This window comes from Octopus bimaculoides, chromosome 4 (genome assembly GCF_046866305.1).
Source record: "Octopus bimaculoides isolate indiv1 chromosome 4, ASM4686630v1, whole genome shotgun sequence".
NCBI lineage: Eukaryota > Metazoa > Mollusca > Cephalopoda > Octopoda > Octopodidae > Octopus > Octopus bimaculoides.
The window spans coordinates 97,666,074-97,677,672 of record NC_142931.1 but is presented as its reverse complement, the minus strand read 5'-3'; the positions used below and the strand labels follow the sequence as shown (position 1 = coordinate 97,677,672).

Sequence of the window (11,599 nt, the reverse complement as noted above, 5' to 3'; positions counted from 1 at the left end):
GACACAATGGAAAGATAGGAAAAAATAAACAAAACCCAAAAGAATAACAATAATAGCAAAAACGATGCAGAAAATGCCAACAACGCACAAAATAGGTAAAAGAACCAAACAAAAAAATATTAAAATTCCGAGGTCTTAAGGTATAACCTAATTTTCGGATTGCAAATATCATCGAAGATAGGTAAACAATTCCTTGCAGCGTTAGATAGGTGATTCTCTAAAACACATAAATACCATCGTATCTTCAACATGCACACAGTGAAAGTATCATACGCCACATGGAGTAGTACATATACAAATACAACAATAAAAAATACACATGCAAACAACAACCACAGACAAGGAACAAACAGAGCATAATAACACAGGATATAGGAACAATAACGAAAATAAACAAAATAGAGATCGCAAAAACAAGGATTGCGACCCCGACAGTTATAATAGGATCCAAACAAAAACTCAAAACAGAATCAGCAAAACAGACAATAACATCAAGAACATTTCAGACACTGCTAAGCAACCGGAACATCACAAAATCAAATACAAAAGTTACCAAATAACTACAAAAATAATAATAGTGGCAGCTGTCGCAAGAAATCTGCATGTCCGCTTATGAACCAATGCATGCAAAAAGAAAAAAAACAACGTCATATATAAATGCACAATCACCAAACCACAACATAAATACGCATACATAGGAGCCTCCGAAAACCAATTCAAGGCCCGTTATCGCAACCATATCTCCTCATTCCGGATGATAAGTCGGCGACTCGCAACATCACAATCGGACCTAATATGGAGACTAAAAGGAGGAAAAATATAAAATAGAATGGTCAATAATAAAAATGCACACCCATATAATATATCATCCGGTGTATGTGACTTGTGCATTGATGAAGCCTTGTGTATTTTGTTAAGTAACGATAACTTGGAAAAGAAGAATGCTGAGAAAATCCCAAGATGTCACCGCGCCAAATTTGCATTTTTCAGATACAACACAGTAGAATAATAATAATAATTCAATGAACTCTCCCCCTCTCCCCTTCCCCCTAGCCATGTGTTCGTGTGTCTGGTTGTATTTCTATATGTACACATGCGTGTCTGTCCGCGTGTTTAGTATGCATGTATATGTATATGTATATGTATATGTATATGTAATTGTATATATATATATATATATATATATATATATATATATATATATATATATATATATATACATACATACATATATATGCATACTAAACACGTGCGCATCTGTGTATGTATATGCGTGCGTGTGTAAATATGTACATATATCTGTATATGTGTGTGTATGTGAATGCTCGTACATATCCGCATATGTGTGTGTATATATATATATATATCTGTATATCTATAAAAGCAGGAAGTGTGTGTGTGTGTGTGTGTGTGTGTGTGTGTGTGTGTGTGTGTGTGTGTGTGTGTGTGTGTGTGTGTGTGTGTACGTGAACGTAATTTATGCACATCCACAAATTAGTACGCATGTCGATCCAATTTTAGGAGGACATTCGTCACAACCCTAGCTGGGTTTTGTCAACTTATTTTTCCGGAGATATTCTCGGATAGTGGTAAAAATCGATTTTCATCCATAACTTTTACCAGTTTTTAATGGCAACTATTATACAGAAAAACAAAGATAAACGATTCGTTTTTGGATTTGGTTTGCAAGATTTTTTATGTGAGTTCGTGTGGTCTGAAAGAAATATGTATATACAGTATACATATAGTATATACATATATTTAATTTTTCTATATATTTCATTTTAAATGAAATTTTGAATGTTAGATAATTAATGTTGGTTTCTTCAGTTAGAAAACAAAACCTAATGATGATGTAATCAGCAACTAGCACATTTTGTTTCTTAGTTTTTGTTTGCTTTAATATTTAAATTCTTTACTTGACTGTTATTTTTTTTTTTTCTGTTTGCTAGAAACCTCACGACAAACTTCAGCTGCAACATTCTTTCTATTCATTTCTGTTTATGAAATTCTCTGTACGTACTTCTGCTTTCTCGGTGGTCGAAGCAATTTGATGTCTTCATGCTGTAGCCATTTTCTTTCTGATGTGACTTAAAGCATTTTTTGATATGTGGCAGTTCAACATTAGAAACGAATTTCGAACATGCTTTCCAAGCTTGCTGAAACTTATCTCCTGCCATTCAAAACAACAACTCAAATGGGATAAAGAGTACACGCATCACAACAACAATAACACCAAATGTGTGTTTGTGTGTACAGATTTACAATATATCCTATTATTAAGACAAATTTACACAATCATTCAATAAAACTCAAATGGGATAAAGAGCACACGCTTTATCCGCCTATACAGTGCAACGGGACCCGCTTGGTAGTCAAGACCCTGACGCCCCAATTTATTGAGGCCACCATTGTTACGGGGGTGCTGGAGGGGGAAAATGTTTTCATTTCAAGGATGCATCTTTATCCCTCGGGGTCAGACATGTCGTTTAACTTCCGCAGATTGCCATGTCCATCAACAAATCCCAAGGCCAAGGGTGAAGAGGGTAAAGCCCCCCCCTTCGGTCATGAATGACCACGTGATTGCACTGAGACCAGCAGTCGCCCATGCATACCAACCTCCCCTCTCGACACCACTGATGTCATCCAAGGGAGAGGCAAAGGACAATAAATTTTGGCACCAGTGACGTCGCAACCCATTTCTACAGCTGAGTGAACTGGGGCAATGTGAAATAAAGTGTCTTACTCAAGAACACAACATAGTGCCCAGTCCGGGAATCGAACTCACTCAATTCCTCATGATTGTGAGCCCAACGTTCTAACAACTGAGCCATGTGCCTTCACCTGTAACGGATTCCTGCCTCCCAGAGGTGAAAAGTTACATTTGTCTTCGGCTTTAGAGTTTGACGAGACGTCCATGGAGTTAAGCCCTTAGTGGATGCAAGACGATTGGTCACTCTAACTGGTTATTCCACAAACATTGGTATCATTAATGGAAGAATCATTATATGATCATATGTAGTTACAGTTTGAGCTACAATGTGTAACCTTTGAACTACAAGTATAAAACACCTGATGGGATTGCATACAGTTTCCTTTTATCTGATTTCACTCACAAGGTATGGATCGATCTGGGGTTATGGATACAAAAAATGCTTGCCTTCGTTGCTATGAGATACCCACCTAGTACCTCATATTGTGGTAGTAATGTAGATGTTGCGGTTGTGATGGGAGTATTACTAGCGGTGTTATTATTGATTTACCATTGTGCTGTTTTTGTTAGTATCTATGATGACATTGATGTAATTTAGAATCATGTCTTAATGAGAATGATGGACTGGCTTCAGGGAGATTTAGCTACTATTTATAACACCTTGAATTACTCTTCTTTGTATGTGTGCGTGACAGTAGTTGTGTTACTTGTAAATTGCTATGTAGGCCATACACCTATACATAAATAAACACTACATGTACATGCACACACATACACACATATATAAATCTGTATACCGAATTATTCTGTTTGATACATTTATAGTGTCAGCGTAGTAGCAATATATATGTGCCTCTGTGTGTGCATGTATACACGTATATATGCATAAATGCATATATATGCATAGAGGTACACACACACATACACAAACACGGATGTATATCGCGTATTTACAAATGTGTGTCTTCGTGTATATGCATACATGCATGTGCTAGCACCTTTAAACTATATCGATGTTAGAAGCCCAAGAAACATACATCGTAATGGTGGGTCTGAACAGTTTACTGAGATAGAACGATAACGGCTTCGATTAAGAACGTTGAAGACAATTTCACAAGGTTGCTGTAAAATGGCAAAGTGATGGAACAAAAATCAATAAGGTTAGAATGAACTGCGCAATCAATAGATCAATATCTGTCACATCTATAATATCTAAAGCGAAGTAGTAATGAAAATGAGGGGAGAATATTCAATTTTCCTTCAATTAAATTGATTATACAGTGTTTCCATTGTCATGTCTACTTAAGATCAATGTTATTGTAAGATACTTAGTGGACACAAATCTATTGTAGACGCTAGTGACTTTGTAAAAGAGAGTTGTAAGTTGTAATGGTGATTTTAGATAGACGCCATGGCGACGGATTACATGTGTGCTTATGACGTTTATTTTATATAATGTGGCACCAGATCGAGACCATACACGTTAGACAGGCGTATACTTTTATAACCTCGATTTCTCCAATGCCTGCGATGGGAATTTGGGAAATTGTAACTGTAGAAGCCATTCATCGTTCCTTTTCACCCACTCTCTCTCTTTCTGTCTGTCTGTCTGTCTGTCTGTTTGTCTCTCTCTCTCTCTTTATACTTATATATGTGAGTGTGCATAAATATATGTATGTATTCTCATTTGTATATATATATATATGTGTGTGTGTGTGTGTGTGTGTGTGTGTGTGTGTGTGTGTACGTATATATATATATATATATATATATATATATACTATAAAAGGCAAATCTACTCTGTGTGTGTGTATGTTTAAAATTCATACATTTACACAATTCAAAATTTCTTCGATTAAACAATCGTAATTAATATTCTAAATACAATTTGTTAGGTCACTGCGTCATTTTTTCACTCCAAAAATTTCGTAATAATGGATAAAGTTCATAAAACTACAGCAGTAAACTTTCCATTTCTAACACCGTCATTTACCAGCGAGACATTTATTCCCTACAAACTGTGAGTTTTTTTTTGAAAATCTTTTCGTAAATCTTGAGATTAACACCCGCATCATTACCTACCTAACCCTAACACTGTAGTGAAAATCGTACGGGTGTTAATCTGAAAATTTAACAATCTTTTTTAAAACACTTTTAATTACTAACATCTTTTCTATTTAGTGTGTGTGTTGCCCACTTAAGACTTAGTTGTGGGTTGCGAGTTTGATCGGCAGAGGTCATTATTATTATTATTTTAAATTTTTCACACAACGGCGGCTTCGGGCAGGTGGAGAATAGTCGATTATATTGACCCCTGTGTTCAACTGGTACTTATTTTTTAGACCCCGAAAGGATGAAAGGCAAAGTCAACTTCGGCGGAATTTGAACTCACACTCATACATACAAATATCTGTCATTCTCTTCCAAATACGATCGACAGTCAAACATTTATTCCTTACAAACTGAATTTTTTTAATATCTTTCTTAAAACGCATTTACTTACTACCATATATAGACACAGAATACACATTAATACACACATGCATACAAATACCTGTCATTTTTTTTAGTGTGTGTGTGTGTGTGTGTGTGTGTGTGTGTGTGTGTTGCCCATATATATATGCACTTAAGACTTAGATGTGGGTTGGGAGTTTGATCTGCAGAGGTCATTATTATTATTATTCAGATTAACACCCGCACGATTTTCACTAGGGTGTTAGGGTTACGGTTTTTGGGTCAGGGTTACGGTTTTAGGGTTACGATGAGGGTTAGTCTTACGGTTACGGTTTTAGGGTTAGGGTTAGGTAATCGTGCGGGTGTTAATCTGAAAAAATCACCGAAATGTGAAAACTACCGACCCTCCCATCTGTTATAACTTTTGTCGTTCTGTTTAATATGTACATAGATTATACCTCCAAACAAGAGAGCTTGCTGGGGAAAGAAAGCAACCGATTTAAAAAGACAGCAACAGACTGCAGCAATTCACCACATTCCAGAAGTTACTTTGAACATAATGCAAAACTGTGCATCATCATCTACTGCCCAATCTGATCGAATTCTGGCAGAACTGTGTAGCAACAGATCGCCAGTAATTGCTTCATCAGAAATTGCAGTCCTAGCTCCTACGAAAAGGAATTACCCTGCTATGTATAATCAAGGCAGCGCAAAAAGTTGCTTTGCACAAGCATTTGTATAGCCAATTAGACAGATGAAATTTACGTACACTTAATAACGTTACACAAAACAGCGTTCAGACTTTCCATATTAATTTCATCGTCTTTTGAATTATGAACATATTTACATCATAAGGGTTTTTTCATTGTAAGGCTTTCTTTTTTAGATAATTTTCACCTAGCAAGACTTATCGTAGATGACGTAATAACTCACACCCGGACAACGTCGGGTTATACTGCTAGTATATATATATCTATCTATATATATATATATATATATATATATATATATATATATATATATATATATATATGTATGTATGTATGTATATATATATATATATATATATATATATATATATATATATATATATATATATATATATATATACATATACGTATATATATATATAAATATATATGCACACGTCTGTGTGTATATATATATATATATACACACATGTCTGTGTGTACATATACATATGTATGTATATGTGTGTGTGTGTGTGAGTGCGTGTGTGTATGTACATGTATATGTATGAGTAGCTGTGTAGTAAGAAGCTTACTTCCCAACCACATGGTTGCGGGTTCAGTCCCACGGCGTGGCAACTTGTCCAAGTCTCTTCTACTATAGTCTCGGCCCAACCAAAGCTCTGTGAGTGGATTTGGTAGACGAAAACTGAAAGAAGCCTGTCGTATACATATATATAGTGGTTGAACAAAATAATGGAAACAACTTAAAATTTCAAACAAATTGATTTTAATATGGGGTAGGACCGCTTTGGAAGTAATTACAGCTTGAATTCAATGAGGTATGGACTCGTACAATTTTTGAACTGTTTCCAAAGCAATTTTTGTCCATTCTTCATCTAAAACAGACTCCGGTTCTTGTAGTGATGATGGTGGAGGATATCGACTCCTTACTTGTTTTTCTAAAATGCACCGTAAATGTTCAATAATATTGAGATCTGAGGACTGTGTTTTCCAGATAAAATGTTCCTCTTTCTCTCCATTGATCATACATACATTGTAGGTATGTCCTAAGAGGAACACCATTTTCGTCTACGGGGTTGCTCAGGTAGTAACAGTCCATGACCACAGCATTGACTTGTTTGTTCCATCTACGCTGTGTGTGCTGGTCCCTTGCTGGATAACGACAGGCTGGAGTAGGATCAGTATCTCTGATCCTGTCACCATCAAGGGCTTCAGTTTCATTACCACCGTTATTCAAAATATTCTGTTTTTTCATTGTCATTCATATGAAGTAGCGATTATCAGGTTGCGCGATTACCAGCGTTTTTATTGTGACACCATCACTAGATCAATCAGAGCTTAGGGAGATTCCAGTCATTTCCTTTCATTATTATTATTATTTATATCATTTATATTATTATTTTCATTTTTTTACTATTTGTCATTGATCCGACAGGAGTTTTGACTAAATTATTATTATTATCATTATTACCACCATCACCATTATTACCATCATTATTATTATTTCCATTTATTATTAAAAGGTATTATTGGATGTTGTTTAATTTCATGTGAGTGTTTAAGGGAATAGTAGAAGCAAGATAGACAGCTTGGTGAATGGATTAAATTCCACAGGTCTGTAAATAGATTCGGCAAACGGTGAAGTGTTCAGCAATGGGCATTCCTGTGCAATAAGGAGACAAAAGTGGCCTCAAATGTGTTTACTACTACTAGCGATCAATGAGAGCGCTGACCTTGGCCTTGAAAAGAACCAAATCACCTTGTTCTATTTTTAATTACTGATAGAAAAAGTAATTATATATAATATATATATATATATATATATATATATATATATATATATATATATATATATATATATATATATATATATATATATATATTTCTATAAATAAGGATAAGATCGATATTTAAAATATTGATCTTATCAAGTGGCCAGCATGGGAATAAAAACCATCAAAGGTAATAATTATTTTAAATTATAATATAGGGTATCTAAGAGATACCGCCACGCTGAAAAATAGCAGTCAAATCCTGACTCTAAAACCACAATAAATGTCCACATAGCACCAGGAGCGAAAACGAAGACAAAATAAACCAGTAAAAATAACAAGATAATTCCAGATCCCGGATTTCTGGCTTTGCATAAATAATGCTTTGCCTTCATCGGTGGAATATACTCAGGCACATAAATACAGATATATGTATATAAACAGTATACTTACATACACGGACGTATACACACATATATATGCACGTATGTACACGACTAGCTTAAATAGCCCGCCTAAAAACTCCCCGTGCGATACGGACAGAATATCAGCGCAGTAAATACACTGACAAAATAAATTTCTATAAATAAGGATATGATCGATATTTAAAATATTGATCTTATCAAGTGGCCAGCATGGGAATAAAAAACATCAAAGGTAATAATTATTTTAAATTATAATACAGGGTATCTAAGAGATACCGCCACGCTGAAAAATAGCACTGCGCTGATATTAACGCGGAAAAGTCAGTGGGCTTGCAACTAGGCACCTGGAGGGGCAAGTCCATGCCGTCCAACAGAGTCGTAGGGTGCTGGACAGACGGACCCGTTAAACTGCTCGGGGTCTGGTTCGGTCCGGACCTCCAGTTGGAGAAAAACTGGGAAGAAGTGACGAACAGGGTGGCCAACCTCACCCAGAAATGGGCTGAGAGGAAGCTCTCCTTGAAAGGTCGAGCGGAGGTGGCGAATGCGTACATCGCATCCGTCATCTATTACCGTTTGACCGTCGTCCCTTGTCCCGACCGCTGGTTAACCAAGATAGTACGCTTGCTCTTCAACTTTTTGTGGAAGGGTCAGGTACCACTGGTCAGGCGCTCCATCTGCTGTCAACAGCCGCTGAACGGAGGCCTTGGCATGCCGTGGTTGCTGATGCGCAAACATGCGCTCAGGCTACGACATCTCAAGCGTTTCCTGGACGGTGAACAGGTGTGGTCGCCTTTCGTCAGACGCGATTTTCCGCAGCTCGTTTCTTTAACAGAGCTGCAATCCTGGATCAAACGTAGACCGAGAAAGGGCGCTTAGTACCTCGAGTGCCGCCAAGCTCTCACCGCCCTCAGTCAGGCGGGCAGTGCGATCGGTAGTAGCTCCACTCTAGCGTTCTATAGAGGGTTAGTGGGAGAAAAGTGCGACGACGTTCTCGGGGAAACTCTAGACGTCGAGGATAATCAGCTAAGCAGTCTGTTCAGAACTTTCGGGCCGGGGCCCATGGTTAATTTCCAAAGGTCCCTCGCCTGGCAGTGCTACCGAGGTGCGCTACCTGTTCGAGATAAACTCTACCGACACGGAAGTGCCGTCAACCGGGCCTGCCCGAGGTGCGCTCAGGACGACGAAACCGTTCTGCACGCACTCGTCCAGTGCCCGAGCATTGCTGACCTGTGGGTCTATATCGAACAGCTACTGTCACGTGTAGGACGGATCCGGCTATCAGCTGAATCCATCGTGAGAATTGACCCGCCGACCTCCTTTAACCAGGAGGGCAAGGCAATTTTCCTATGCCTAGTGGCTGTAGCGAAAGAGGTGATATGGTGGACCCGTTTGAAAGGGCTAAAGACAGACACTTTCCTCTTTGGCCAAGGCCTCATCAACTTTTTCAAGTTCCACTTGAAAAGGAAGATGAGAGTAGAGAGGGAAGTTCTGTCTCATAGCAAATTCGTTGAAAGATGGGTGACTGTTGGAAGAATGGCCAGTATAAACGGACCAATTCTGAGAATACACTTGTAGAAAAAAAAAAGAAAAAAAAAAGGTAATGTAAAAGGAGAAAGGGCTCTATACCCCTTTCTTATTTTTTCTGACCAGGCTCCCGTGGTTTTATGGGTTTTTCCACGTGTAACCTTTCCTTTTTCGAAGCGCCTCCCCCTTTGGGAGTTCTACTTATTTATTTATCTATTTATTTATCTATTTATTTATCTATTTATTTATTATGTCTTTCTCCGTTTTCTTCCTGATTAGACGAACTTTCCTACCTTTTTGGACAAAACCTTTTGTAACCTTCGTCCTGTCTTTGTCCTTATATGTTTTTAATTGATATTAGCCCTTGTGGCCAATAAAACGAATTAATTATTATTATTATTATTATTATTATTATTATTATTATTATTATTATTATTATTAGGGCCACCATACTGTGAAGTCACGGAAATTTAGTGCTCCGTAAGTTGAAAAAGTGTTTGTAATCTGTAATCTTATGTTACTTTATTCCAATTCTTTTATTTCTTTTGTTACTTTATTCAAATTTTGCTAAATCTTATTTATATAGTATCTAACTTTATTATCCGTATTTTTACGTATATTACTCTCGATTTGACTTCTATTACCTTTATATTTTATTTTTTATTTTATTTTTTTATTCTGTAACTTTTATTTTATTTTTGATCTTCTCTTTCTATCTTATATACGTTAGTTAAATACAATCCAACCTATTTATCATTCACTCTATGCTGAATTGTGGTACAGTATGGACAGATTTCTGAAATCCAACGAACATTTATGCAGATATAACAGTTTAAAGGATAAATCTATTATAATGGATAATATTAAGTGGACTCTTCCTTTTTCTCTCTTTTTCTTTTTTCTTTGTGATGTAATCTTGAGACTGAAAATGTTTGCGGCTGAAGATAGCTTTAAACCATCCTTTATATCAACAATGTATACTGATGTAATGACAGTTTGTGTATAAAGCTTGAAATACGTGTACCGCGATATCCTTTGTGTTCTGTTTTCAATTTACGTTTAATATATTCTTTCACCTCTGCCACTTTCCGGCATATACAGGTGCTTACACTTATCAAGTATTACCTCTAAAGTTTACAGTACCTATATATATATATATATATATATATATATATATATATATATATATATATATATATATATGCGTGTGTGTGTGTGTGTGTGTGTGTGTGTGTGTGTATACATATATACTTATATGCATGATAAGTGAGTGGAGAGAGAGAGAGAAAGAGAGAATAGCGTTCCGTGTATAGAAAATTATGCACGATATATATGTAAAAGGTACAGAATACTAAAGTGTACACAGCACATGGAAGAGCATAGCATACAGAAAGACTACAGTGTGCAGAATATTGACACTTTGAAGATTCCAAGATCATTTTGTTTAGACGCTACCCCCACAGGCTATTCAGATGAAATGAAATTACCTCCAAACTTAAATGAGTTCTTTAATCAATTTTACTGAGTTTGTTTGTGTGGTATTGTTAAATCTGCGCGTATCCCTTTTGTCGATGCAATAGATATATTTTGTGATATGTATTTTTATATAGCGTATAAAACAATTTTAAGAGAAATTGCTATTTCAATTTTTGATACCGTTTAAAGCACATTTAGTGCAATTGCTCTTAAAATTGTTTTATGTGGTATACAAAAATATATAATACGAATATTTATTAGACCAATGAAAATAAAGAAATTTTTAAAGTTTCAAATGTGCTGGAATAGCACACACAGAATTAATACATAACATTGAAAACCTTCAGTTTGTCAAAAGTATGTTGTTTCCTTTTTTATATAACATCAATGACAGAATTTTCAAGTAATAGATCATCTCCGGTACAGTCTCCAACGTATAACTAACTGATCGCTATGCTTCGTTTTCTACTTCACAACTGTAGAAGGCCCTTTTCCTCCGAGCGACACTTCCATATGTGCAGT

The 11,599-nt window shown here is 36.2% G+C and overlaps 1 long non-coding RNA gene across 1 annotated transcript; it reads left to right on the top strand.

Annotated features, from left to right (window-relative positions):
• The first annotated feature begins 10,042 nt into the window (after positions 1–10,042).
• Positions 10,043–10,630, top strand: LOC149136155 (uncharacterized). Its single transcript, XR_016241334.1, has 2 exons — positions 10,043–10,081; positions 10,332–10,630. It is a non-coding gene; the product is annotated as an uncharacterized LOC149136155 (long non-coding RNA).
• The last annotated feature ends 969 nt before the right edge of the window (positions 10,631–11,599 follow it).